Genomic DNA, 14,169 nt, shown 5'->3' on the forward strand with positions numbered 1-14,169 from the left:
TTTATTGTATTTATATATTGTATATTGTATATTTGTATATAAATATATAACATTTTTCTGACTATAAGGCACACCGCATTATTAGGCGCTACAGTAGAGGCAGGGGTTACACACGACTTCTCCTAAAGGGAGTAAATATAGTCAGTGGCTGCTGAGAGTAGTTGCACGACCTGTTGTGGCTCAGTATGACTTCATATATAAGGTCACCGACGTATGAGGCACAGGGGCATCTTTTGAAGAAAATCAAGGCTTTCGTGTGCACCTTATACACCGAAAAATGTGGTTTGCTCCTTCCTTATTCTGCAGCAATTTTTTTCATTGTAACTGTCATATATCCACATGTAGTTGCAACACCAAAGTGCACCCTGATTTTTAGAGCATATGAGAAGCTGTATCAGTCCAAAAAATTGAGATGTGGATGCAACTGTCTGTGTTTGAGAAGGGATGACACGATCATTCCAGCTCCACCTGAACTGGAACGCTGAAGAAGATGAGTGGCACAAAACGGAGCTGTAGATGGATGGAAGTGACGCTCATATTAAGGTCTGAGCCCCACTCGTCTGAAGAGCCTCTTTTACAACACTACAATCATACAAGCGTTCATCTTATTGCCTTACAACCTGTAAGCCTTTTTCAAGCCTGCAAAAAGGTCAAAGGTAATGCAGGGGGATTACCTTTGGGTGATCTCATGCATTTCAAGTGCATATGCAGTTTCCCAATACTTGAAAAATGGCACAGAAGGAAGCAAGATCAACGTGTCCCTTTGAAATCTGTTTTTGAAACACTTAACTTGGAAACCATACCTTGTAAACTGTACTTTGAAACCCTGATCCAGTCACCCTACCCTCAATCCCTAATGTGGAAGTCCCACTTTACTTGGAAAACCTTGCTTGGAAATCAAATGTTGAGACCCAAAACACACAAAGACACACAAACGCACACGCACGCACTCACACACACACACACACACACACACACACACACACACACACACACACACACACACACACACACACACGCACACACACACACACACACACACACAGAATGATCGAGCAAAGATCCTGTGGGACTTCCAGATACAGACTGACGGGATGGTAACGGCCAACCAACCAGATATCGTGGTCATAGATAAAGGGCAAAGGAAAGCCGTTGTCATGGATGTAGCGGTACGGAGTGAGGGAAACATCAGAAAATCGAGAAATACCAAGAGCTCAGAGAGGAGCATGAGAGAGCCTGGAAGGTAAAGGTGACCTCCGTACCGCTACATCCATGACAACGGCTTTCCTTTGCCCTTTATCTATGACCACGATATCTGGTTGGTTGGCCATTACCGTCTTGTCAGTCTGTATCTGGAAGTCCCACAGGATCTTTGCTCGGTCATTTTGTACTACCTTGGGAGGTGTTTCCCATTTTGACCTTGGGGTTTCCAGTTCATACTCCACACAGATGTTTCGGTAGACTATGCCCGCCACCTGGTTATGGCGCTCCATGTCGGCTTTCCCTGCCAGCATCTTACACTCTGCAGTTATGTGTTGGATTGTCTCAGGTGCCTCTTTGCACAACCTACACCTTGGAATTTGACTGGTGTGGTATATCTGTGCCTCTATGGCTCTGGTGTTCAGGGCCTGCTCTTGAGCAGCCAGGATGAGTGCCTCTGTGCTGTCCTTTAGACCAGCCCTCTCTAGCCACTGATAGGACTTCTTGAGATCAGTCACTTCAGTTATGGTTCAGTGGTACATCCCGTGTAAGGGCTTTTCGTCCCATGACTGTCCGTCTTCCAGCACCTCATCCTCTGTTCCTCATTGTCTCAGATATTCTCTGAGTATATCATCCGTTGGAGCCTTCTCTTTGATGTATTCATTGAGCTTGGATGTTTCATCTTGGACAGTGGCTCTCTCTGTTGGGGTAATTCGCTATACAAACATCTCTAAACATCACTTTCTAATCTTTGTTTACGTTTTGGACTTCCTGATACGTCATATCCTGCCTTCCTTTACATGATGTCACATCTACATTGCCTCACATCCTATCACGTCACACACTGTGCGTCGTATAAATGCTCTCCCATTGCAGTTCTCTCTCTCTCTCTCTCTCTCTCTCCTCTCCACGTCTCCTCCTTGGCCGACCGTGATGTCTCTGCTCTCTTCATGATTAAACCAAATTTCTGTACAACGTCTGGCTTCCGGATGATTTAACCATCCTCTGCTATCAACGCCCGTAGAAGCAATGAATCAGGGACGAACGATCAAAATAAATCCATTATTATTGATGCCTAGAGACTCCGGGTCCTAGCTGATGGCTTTGAGAGGGGGTGGGGGGAGTGGGCCATGTGTTACAGTGAACAAAGTCCCTCCCTTCTTGGTGTCCGTCGTTCAGGATTTGTTTTCACGGGTGAGTGGCACCGCTAGCATTCAGCTATGTTTTGATTGAATGTATTGTGGAATTCTTTTGGCCAAAAGTAATTCTATTTACGGTTAATCTGCGTATCTTTGGCTAGTAATACGAATTTTGATCGTGTCAAGGCGGACCATCCTAATTCGAGCCGATGTGCGGAGTTTTCGCACGTGACTGATTAACGCCATTTCGGGTCGAGACAAAGTCTGCTGCCGCGCGCTCAGCCGACGTACTGTAAGACCGGGGCAATTCCGGGTGGGAATCTTCAGAAGGGTTGAAATCCTGGAATTCTCGTGTGAGGGCTGGCGAAAAAATGATTTATAAATTTGGAGCCAGACAATTATGTGTTCTTTCTTTATTTGCAGCTGCAATAGATTGTGGATTACCGTAACATTAATGCATTCATCAACACCAGCCAGTGCATTATCAGCACTGCTAGCCGTTACTACGGGGTTTCCCAGGGAGTTTCATTATCCAGGGGACAGTCCGTGGGCACAGAGAGGAGTCGGCTGGGGGGGGGGGGGGCATTTAGAGGAGCCGTTTTTGTGTGTTTCTATGTATATGTAAATCTATGTGTGCATTTGTGTTTGTGTGTGCGTGTGTATACGTGCGTTGTTTGAGCATATACGTTGACAGCTGAGTGCCTTGGGTGTGAGATTCGCTGTAACAAAGGGACGGGGGAAGGCGCGAGGGGGGGGGGGGTGTTGCCCAGAGAGAGTGGGGAGCCAACTCCTCCCCCTTCTTCTATGCCCTAAAGGGGTGAGGGTAAATTCACAGCCACATTCCAGGATCGGCAAATTGATTTGTTCGCTGAATAGGTAAATGGAAATAAAATGAATAAGGTTTGCGTTAACTTTCACAAACGTATTGTGCAAAAAACATTGTTTTTGCCGCATGTGATTCTGCCGCCCAGTTCTCTCTTCTTCACAGGACGAGAGGCTGCCTTGTCATTACAAGAGGACTCAACAGAGGTGCCATGCAGATGACTATCCTGTCTCATTGGGAAACCTGTCAAACCATGCCAGCTCGAAGTCTTCATGAATGCCATAACACTATTTTTTCCCATAGCCCTTTGATGAATACCGTCCACTAGAAACAAAAACTACATTAAATAGGCAGGCAAATTAGACTGAGTGAACAAATAAATAAGCCAACAAACAGATGAATAAACAGAAGCCGAACTTGAGTGAATTTGAAGGCAAAAGTAAAGTGTTTTTGTTAGATTGGATAAAATGTTTTTACTCAGAGAATTGAACACCTTGAAGTCAGGAGTCCAATGTTTTTGTCTGCGATCGGGACAAATAATTTTGAAAACCTGATTTGGGTGACTGCAAAATTATATGGAAATTGTATAAAATGACAGTTCAACTGGAAAAAGTAAATAAAATAGTCAGTAAATTAGGCTAAATGATAGGAACATTTATCTCAAATTGGATAGAATTGGCAAGATAAATGTTGCTTGTTTCGCTGGTGATTAATTACTCAAAAGAGATTCACCAGTTGATATTGTGGAACTTTTCGTAAGAGTTTATAGATTGATTTAGATAATGATTGTGACATGATCATTATTATTATGAATTGAATGCAGTGCCCATTAAAAGAATTTCTCTGCATTAAGAGTGAAATTGACGAATAAGTTGAGTGGGGGCAGGTGTCAGTCAGAGATTCAGGCAGAATCAGTTATTATATTGTATAGGGTTTCCATGCTAACCAGCTTCTTTCAGAATTGGGAGAAGGACGTTCTTCAGAAGGGGAGAACTCCTGGTGCATCCGTGCTAGGGTGACCGGAGATCAAGCTGGGTTGCACGAATGAATGTCCGATGCAGAAGCGAAACTGACTGTCAACTGGTGCCCTCCAACTGAATGACAAAAGGTGAGTATGATGACCATTTACGCAGATTGCCATAATGTTGCTGGACTTGGGATGGAACCCTCCATGCATGATGAGGAGTTTTTGGGTTTAACATCCGTGGTCTGAATCTCTTCCTTTGGCCACCTTATTATTCCTGCATGGTATCTGGTAGGGCAGGGGTCAGGAACCTTTTTGACTAAGAGAGCCATAAAAGTAAAATATTTAGAAATATTTTTCAGCGAAATCCGCACGCGCGCGCGCACACACGCGCTGCCACTTTTCAACAAAATATCAGAATGTATTATTTAAAATAACTTTGTGATAGTACTCACAGTTAACATGGATGATTTTCCGTTCCTCGTGTTTGGTTAAAATCCAGGAAAACGATCGGAATGAAATTCAATTTGCCGGTCCAGAGGCGAAGTTACTGCTAGCTAGCCTGCACACGGCTCATAAGCTTCCACACTTGCTATCTGCAATCTACTACGTTAACTTGGGGCTTGTTAAAATGTCACTGACATTCGACTGTTTCATCGATGGTATTGTTTCATTGCAAATTAGAATCAGAACATTTTCTCTCCTCTAATTCTCCGGTGCGTTCAGGCTGAATTGCACAAGTTGGGCTCATTTAAAGGGGCGTTTACCTGTTTCAACATGACGGCCACTATCATCCAATCAACATGGCGCTTTCTGCCATTCTAGGTCAGTGTCCTCCAATCAAAATGGCGCTTTCCGCCAACTGCAGCCCCAACGGGAAATGAACGACGAAAAAAATGACAATATGTATTATAATATGTAATATTTATTGGCGAGCCATATGCAATCATCAAAAGAGCCATATATGGCTCGCGAGCCATAGGTTCCCGACCCCTGTGGTAGGGCATAGCTGTTTATTGCACGGGTCTTGTTCTTGCCATTGAGCTAGCTTCTGAGGACTTGCCTCACCCGCTGGAGGTATTTGGTCATAGCCACTTTCCTTGTTGCTAGTTCGAGGTTGCCATTGGCCTTTGGTATACCAAGGTACTTGTAGCTGTTTTCAATGTCTGCTATTGTTCCTTCAGGGAGTGAGACCCTTTCAGTGTGGACTATGTTGCCCCTCTTAGTCACCATCCGACTACATTTCTCCAGCCCGAATGACATTCCGATATCACTGCTGTAGATCCTGGTTGTGTGGATCAGGGAGTCTATGTCCCTTTCGCTCTTAGCATACAGCTTTATGTCATCCATGTAGAGGAGGTGACTGATTGTAGGTATCCATAGCCTGTCTTGGCGATTATCTGGCTGAGGGCGTTCAGTCCTATGCAGAACAGCAGTGGGGAGAGGGCATCACCTTGGTATATGCCACATTTGATGGACACTTGCGTTAGTGGCTTGCCATTGGCTTCAAGTGTGGTTTTCCACATCCTCATCGAGTTTGCAACGAAGGCTCTCAGGGTCCTGTTGACTTTATACAACTCCAAGCATTCAGTGATCCATGTGTGTGGCATCGAGTCATATGCTTTCTTGTAATCAATCCAGGCTGTGCACAGGTTGGTATGTCAGGACCTGCAGTTTTGTGCGACTGTTCTGTCAACCAGCAGCTGATGTTTGGCACCTCTAGTATTTCTACTAATGCCTTTCTGTGCTTTGCTCATGTACTGATCCATGTGTCCACTGATCTTAGCCGCAATGATACCTGACATGAGCTTCCATGTTGTGGAGAGACAGGTTATTGGCCGATAGTTGGAAGGAACTGCACCCTTTGAGGAATCCTTCATGATCAGGATTGTTCGCCTTTCGGTTAGCCATCCTGGGTGAGTCCCGGGCATTTGTGCTGCTAGGCGCTCGTGGAGAGCTGTGACTTTCTTTAGCCAGTAGGTGTGGACCATATCCGGGCCTGGTGCCTCATACCTGAGACTCTTTCTTGTATACCTGCCACTGTGATGGTAACTGGGTTCTGTTCAGGGAGGTTGCTGTGCTCCTCTTTCAGAGTCACCAGCCATTGTGCACTGCTGTTATGTGCGACCTCCTTCTCCCATATGCCTTTCCAGTATCTTTCAGTTTCCAACCTTGGAGGGCCTGCTCTGCTGTTAGAACCCTGCCACTGAGCGTAAACTTTCGCAGGTTGTGTTGCGAACAGCCTGTTTATTCTTCTGGCCTCATTCTCTTTCGTGTACTTCTTTAGGCGATTGGACAAGGCCTGGAGCCTTGTTTGGCAGTTTCGAGTGCTTCAGGTATGGTTATCTGCATGTACCTCTTGGGTATTGGCCTTTTATTCACACCTCTCTGGGTCTCCGTCAATTGACTCACATTTTTCCGAGCCACCTTGATCTTGGCCTCCAACCGTCTTTTCCATGGTGGGTAATGAATCTCGTGGCTCTCATGGTTGCTCTTGTAGCCGAGCATCTCGAGGATCACTGATGCTGAGGTGTATATCAGCTCATTGGTTTCCATGATCGTTCCGGTCGGGATCGTTCTCAGTGCTGCATTCACAGTTTCCATGAGACTTTCAGGTGGTACTTCACATAGCCGTTGTAATCGGTTTCTTAGTTGCCCAGTTTTTATTCTTGCCATGATCTTATCTCTCAGGTCAGTTGCTGCTTCGCTCAGCATTTCATTCATTGGGGCTGGCTTCCCAATCTCATCATTCATTGGGGCTTGCTTCCCAATCTCTGGTTGAACCTCTTCCTCTGATGTGGCAGCCTGGGGCCTTTCACCTCAGGATTTGTGTTGTACCTCATCAATCTCAAGTTGTGATAGCAATTGCCGTTTGTGGATATCGGAACACTGAGCTATTATTTGTTTCGTGGTCAACCGTGACTGTGGGTTCGCGAAGTAACCATTCAGCCTCCATTCTCCGCATGTAACCCCTCTGACTAGGGTTGCTTGAGTAGTAGCATTCCAACAGAGCCATGTTATCGCATCTCGTCCATCTCCGCTCTGTTCCAGTAGCCCATTTTTCATCAAGGTGCTCCGGTTCCCCAGCACCTGACGCAGACCTTGTTTGGCTGGGTCACGTCTGAGCCGGCATGTCATTCCATTTATTGTCTCTCATCATTGTATGAGGTAGACATTAGCGTGAAGGGTCTTGCCCAAGGACCCACAATGGATGATATTTTGTGCTCATTTTTCTCTGCCCCAAGTGGGATTCGAACCCTATCGAACGCTATCCAGCCGCTGTGTGTGTGTGTATATATATATATATATATATATATATATATATATATATATATATATATATATATATATATATATATATATATATATATATATATATATATATATATATATATATATAGTGACCAGTGACCAGGTTGGATAGGCTCAGGAATTAGTATTAGAGGGACAACTCATATTAGAGGCTTTGGAGAGAAAGTCAGAGAGGCCAGACTGAGATGGTTTGGAAATGTCCAGAGGAGAGAGAGCGACTATATCGGGAGAAGGATGCTGAGCGTTGAACTGCCTAGCAGGAGACTGAGAGGAAGACCGAAGAGGAGGTTTATGTATATATATATATATATATATATATATATATATATATATATATATATATATATATATATATATATATATATATATATATATATATATATATATATATATATATATATATATATATATATATATATATGGCGCTTTGGCTGCCGCTGCTCTCCCGCGAAATGTTTTAACCTTTTTTTAGCCTTTTTAACCTCTTTTTAGCTTTTTTATGGTTCACGAGCCTCTGGAAATACCAGACAGTCACCTACGAACGTTGGCTATCGATCCATCACTTGATCCCGGTCGCTTATCCGGATCACAGACGAAGCCGCGTTATCATCTCCACCCACCTGTTCCCGCTGTCGAGGGCTAACCTGGCCGCTGCCTCTCTCTCGGTGTTGCTGGCGAATATCGTGTCGCTTCTCCATCGACCTGTTGGACGGCTACAGTACTCGGCGGCGGAGCTGCTGAAGTTCCGCTCCCGGTGGACGAGCGTGCCACCGGCGATTCTCCAGTTCCCGAAAATCGCTCGTCGCCCTTCCCTGAGGTATATCCACTGCGGATCACGTCGAGGCTTTCACCTCGATGGCTCCAAGGATATTACCTCCCTCTGGTCATCCGTCCGCCAGCCGCGCCGAAGGAGCAGCCGCTTGGTCGATCACCGTATGTTAGCCGGCCTGGCTAGGTCGGCTAATGCGCCTCGTAGTGGGGACGCCACCAGCGTCAACTTCGGCCTCCTCAACGTCCGCTCGCTTACGGGAAAGGGGTGTCTTATCCAAGACATTCTAATTGACCGTAAGCTTGACTTTTTTTGTATAAATGAGACTTGGCTAATGGCGGGAGACTTCTCCGAGCTCAATGGCGCGACTCCGCCAGGCTTTGTTTACATTTCTAAGCCCCGCCTCTCAGGCCGTGGAGGTGGCCTGGCGATAATTTACCGCAAGAACTGGAAAATCCTTCAAGTTTCACTCCAGGAAACCCTATTGTTTGAATGCCTTGCTTGTAAAATTTCTGGACCCTCACCCACCATCATAGCCACTGTATACCGTGCACCAAAACCACATTGTGACTTTCTAAAAGAATTCTCTGATGTCCTCACACACCTCTCCACCCTGTCACCAAATGTAATTATTCTCGGGGACTTCAACATCCACATGGACAATTCCATTCCTCCAGACTTCACCTCCTCACTCGACAGCTTTGGTCTCCATCAATTCTCGAACTTTCCCACCCACATAAAAGACCACAGCCTGGACCTCATTTGCATGTCTGGCCTTATCCCTAAGAATTGCACAGCTAATGAACTCCCCATAACAGACCATTTCCTGGTTTCTTTCACTGTTTCCATCACCCTCTCTCTCCCCCCCCCCCCCCCCCCCCCCCCCCCCCCGTGTCATCTCATATCGCAACATCAAGGACATCAATGTTGCCACCCTCACTGAGATGATCGCCACTCTGACTCCGGACTGCAACTCATCTCCTGATGAACTTGTTTCCCGGTACAACACCGACCTCACGAACACCCTCAACGCCCTGGCTCCTGTAAAGTCCCGGTCGGTCCAATTCACCCGGTCTGCACCCTGGTTCACTGCCCATCTCCGCTCCATCAAGGCAAAATCTCGCCAACTTGAAAGACTTTACAGGAAGTCTGGGCTCACTAATCACAAGGACATGTACGCAACTCACCTTACCCATTACAAGGACTCTATCACTTGTGCAAAATCGCAATATTACTCTGGACTCATTGACTCTAATCCTGGAAACTCACGGGCCCTCTTTTCCCTCTATCACAAAATCACACAACCTCCTATCTCTCTCCCTTCACACTTCAATTCCTCTGAGACATGCAACACTCTGCTTATGTTTTTTAGTGAAAAGATCAACAAAATCCATCAGCACCTCGGGTCCTCTGTCTCCCCCACCTCTCCCAGCCTTTCTACTCCTTCCCAACGACTTTCTGCCTTTGAACTCCCCCATTCCTCTATAATCTCAGACATTATCACGAAATCCAAGAACTCCTCTGTCCGGTTAAAACTTCGTTTTCTCTCCTGGTTCGCGCATTGTCTGTAGTTCACTTGATAAAAATATCAGCAAGTACAATAGATGGTGGACAAACATCTACTTTATTCTAATGAGGCAGAGAAAGCACTTCTCCTCTCGGTGGGACGAAGACATGAGCACAAAAAGCAAAGAGAAGGCAAGAGAAGGCAAGAGCAAGAACGAGCTCCCGCTCCAAGTTTTTAAACATACAGAGTGGCGATCTGTTGTCCAATCAGTTGCGAACAAGTCGACCTTTCCCGTCCAATCGGTTACGAGCAACTCAGTGTTGGGCGGGTCTTAGATTGAAGTTGGAGCTGTTGCTTTTTCCTTCCACGGCTATTGTACTAATAAGACTGATAGTTTTATTTAACTAAATTAGACTGAAATTAAACGTGCACAATTCATAATATATACTAAGCTAAACATGAAAAAACATATGTTTACTTAATATAAACATGAAATAACGTAATATGTTTACTAATGTGCATAAACACTCTATCATTCCCTCCTGTTGTACATTTAAACATCAGTTCATACATTTCCAAAAGATTTCATGCATGCACGTCATACTAATTGCACAGGGAACCATTCTAATCTCATCTATCCAACGTCTAATATTATTTAACTTACCATGGAGAAGGCGAAAAACCTCTATCACAATTTTGCTGCTGTGATATATAACCTCTCCATTTTTGAGGGTTTTTAATGAGGAAAACTCCTTCTCGGCTCTCCGTTTTCTTTTTTTTTTGCTTTTGTTCTTTGGAGCAACCACTCTCTGGCCATGGTGTACTATCCCTAGCTACAACACTGGGTCCCCTTCACGCATTTGTTGATACAAAACCTTTGCGTAATTCACCTGAGAATTAGTTATCATATTCATTAGCATTGTTCTTAAACATGGAATAATACAACCAATGACTAAGAAAATAAGTACAATCACAATTGCGAATGGGATAAACAGTCTGAGCAAAGTCTTATACCAAGAGCCCCCAAAGAGCCCGTCAAAGATCCACGGTTGATCAGGCCGGTGATCCTTGGCCATGGCATCTCTGAGATCCCTGACAACAGACAGAGCATCAGTCATGTTTATGGAATTCGCTTCTTCGGGTATGTACGTACAACAAGTATCACCCACCATAGCACAGACGCCCCCTTGTGGCGCGGTCAAAAGGTCCAAAACCATTCTATTTTGCAGCACCATTTGTCTAATTGCTGCAATTTCAGTGTTTTGCATTTCATCTACTTCCAAACTGGCGTTTACAAACACTTGAAACCTGTAGTCAATTGTTTCAATTCGTAGCATGTTTTTAGCTACTCCAATTTGTGGAAAAAGAGCTAACATTACCTTACTTCCCGTGCTATGGTGTTTGAATTGTTCTGGAACATCAGTTCCCCAGATCGAATCGTGGGGCTTAAACGACACTCTTCTTTTCACATGATGGTGTGCTGGACGACTGGTAATGATGAAAGTATTGTCAGTTACAGTAACAGGTGCGCACATACCGTAGGCTTTCGGAGGAATAAAAGAATATACTTTCCAACCACATAACCACCAAAGATGTGAAGATACAGGTAAAATGGTGACATTGGTGTTTAACGGTAGCACGTATAAACATCTATTCTCATCTATAAAACCTAGATTTTGACCTGTACCGTACATTGCAACGCATACTGGTAATCGCAATCCGCTCTCGGTCATAACCTGATTTTCAGTTTCCAAAATGGTATCCAAACTTGGAACAATCTCTCCTCTCGAAGCATTGCGAAGAACTGGAAAATGTTGATCAGGTTTATGCGAAGATATTAACATATACGCAGCTCGAGCCATTTTATCTCCAAATACCTTTGAATGCACTCTTTGTTGCGTTACAGAATGTGGCATAAAAGAACAAACAAAGCAATTACTTTTCCTATTTTGTTTAGCAATTAATGTAGCATAACGATACCACGTGTTTGATAACAACGGATTCCAGTCATGTTTTTCTCCTGCAAATGGTTGATATAATGCGTCCATGACATCTGAATTTTGGGCTTTTTTGTCAGGTGTTTCCATCCAGGCTGTCGGTTTGATGTGCGGTTTGCGCTGGAAAGGCGATGTCACGACTGGTGTTGTCAAAGATGACAACATGCATATAGTTACAGGAAAACCAGTGTGATGTTCACGAAAATCAGGACAGAGTCTCAAGTCCATGCATCCCGCAACCTTGTGGGTTACGATAACGAGTTGGATATCTGTCATTGTGCCAGTTCCAGTTCCTAACCAGTTCCCTTGAGTTATCTTTCTGACAATTCGTTTTGCTTCTTGGGCACAGCTATTTTGAACCCATTTTGTTTTGGGCTCAGAATGGACCACAACGGAGTCCCAACCAGTGGTCCAAGTCTTCTCTGACTTGATACGAGCGTACCAAGGACCATGAGGGTAATCACTTCCCGTTTGTCGTGCTTCGTTCCTGAGGATGCTAAGAGGAAATGAGATGATTCCTGCATCTTGTAGTGGCAAGCAGGCTACAGGATGTGCCATGCTAGGGCACTTTTCTGTCATCGTTGGTTGCAATGGTGGAGTCTGGCAGGCTGATGGAATGGGAGGCTTTACGTGCGTCATCTGGATTGCCTCCACTAATTCATACAGCAAGATGATGTGGACCAAACCCATGGCTATTGAGTGGTTTGGCTCCGTCTCTCTTCCACCTGCTCCGGATCTGGTTGGTGAACGATTTTGCAGTGGCTTTGATGCACCCAGGTGGACCTCTCGGCGATTTTGATGGCAGTTGGCGTGGTTATCAGCACGGTGAATGGCCCCTCCGACTTTGGTGCAGACCTTGATCAGCGCCTTCGGGGAGCCCAGCAGCCTCTCTGTTCCTGCAAAGGGAACACAGGACTGCGGCAGTACATGTGCTGTGGACCTCTTTGTTGTTGTACAACATTTCACACAACCATTTTGCCAACAAAGCACCTGGATCTGATTCATTCTTTTAGAATAAAATGCAACTGGTCTCAGCTTTTGTCCATGCTTTTGTAACAGGACTGAAGTCATGTATTTGTCTTTGCAGTCAACTGTTTGAACAAAAGGTTTGTCATAGTCAGGTAAAGCTAAGACGCTAGTGTTTGCTATCAAATTTTTTAATTCTGTAAATGCTTTACTGCCCTCTTCGGTCCACTGAATAGAGTCTTTCAGTGCCATTTCGTCTTGGTATATAAGTGTCAATAATGGTTGGGTAACTTGTGCATAATGCGGAATCCAAGTTCTGCAATAATTGCACAGTCCCAAAAACGTCATCATCTGTTTTTTCGTCTTAGGTCGAGGAACCTGCAAAATTGTCTGTTTTCTCTTAGTTGTCAACTCTCTTCCCTTTCTTGACAAAAGATGTCCTAAGAAAACTACTTCTTGTTGACAGAACTGCAATTTATCCAAAGAAGCTTTGTTACCTGTATTCGCTAAATATTGGAACAAAGCTATTGATACAGTCTTGTTCTCATCTTCAGTCGGTGAAGCAATTAAGATGTCGTCAACATACAAAAGAATCTGAGAAGATTCAGGATGTTTAAAATCAGCAATACACGAAGACATTTCCTGTGAAAAAATTGTAGGACTATCTGTAAACCCTTGTGGTAATCTTGTATATGTATATTTTTTCCCATTAAATGTAAATCCGAACCAATGACGTGAATTTTTGTGTAATGGAATGGAGAAAAAGGCATTGCTCAAATCAATCACTGTAAACCATTTTTTGTCAGGTTTTAAACTGTTCAATAATGTGTGCGGGTCTGGCACACACGGAGCACGTGATTGTATGGATTTATTTACCTGTCGTAAATCATGCACCATTCTCCAAACTCCAGATTCCACTTTTTTAACAGGAAATATCGGTGTATTACATTCACAAGTTGGGTCTTCAATCAAAATACCAGCTTTCACCATATCCCGTATTACAGGGGTGATGCCAATAATAGCGTCCTGTTTCAATGGATATTGTTTAAGTCTTGGTCGATAAGTCGTTTTAGGCAATACTTCAACTGGTTTCGCTGTTTTAAGTAAGCCCACATCAGTTTTTCCCGATGACCAAAGGGTGGCAGGGACGTCTGGAAAGTCCTCCGCCCCTAAAGTGGCCATCAGTCATAATTCTAGTGAATCGACCTTTACTGGGTCCCCCATAGCGTCAACTACGAAGGACTCCAGAAAATTCACTTTTTTGGGTTTATACCCTTCTTCTGTTGGTATTAAAGCTATTTGCAATTTTTGTAACAGGTCTCTCCCCAACAAATTTATAGGACACTCTCCACTCAAGACCATAGTGACCTTGTATGGACTTAGTCCCTCATCTAAAATTTTTATTGGTTTGGAAATCGGTAACAATGTCACTTTCCCATCTGCAGATACCACAGAAATTTGTTGTCGACTCGGAGTGACACCTGGAATGGTG

General features: G+C 44.3%; 1 pseudogene; it reads right to left on the reverse strand.

Annotated features, from left to right (window-relative positions):
- Positions 1 to 453: 453 nt before the first annotated feature.
- LOC148902501 (uncharacterized) lies at positions 454 to 2,868 on the reverse strand (annotated as a pseudogene).
- Positions 2,869 to 14,169: the final 11,301 nt, after the last annotated feature.

This window comes from Hippocampus bargibanti, linkage group LG02, assembly GCF_051943395.1.
Source record: "Hippocampus bargibanti isolate YZ-2025 linkage group LG02, ASM5194339v1, whole genome shotgun sequence".
Taxonomy (NCBI): domain Eukaryota; kingdom Metazoa; phylum Chordata; class Actinopteri; order Syngnathiformes; family Syngnathidae; genus Hippocampus; species Hippocampus bargibanti.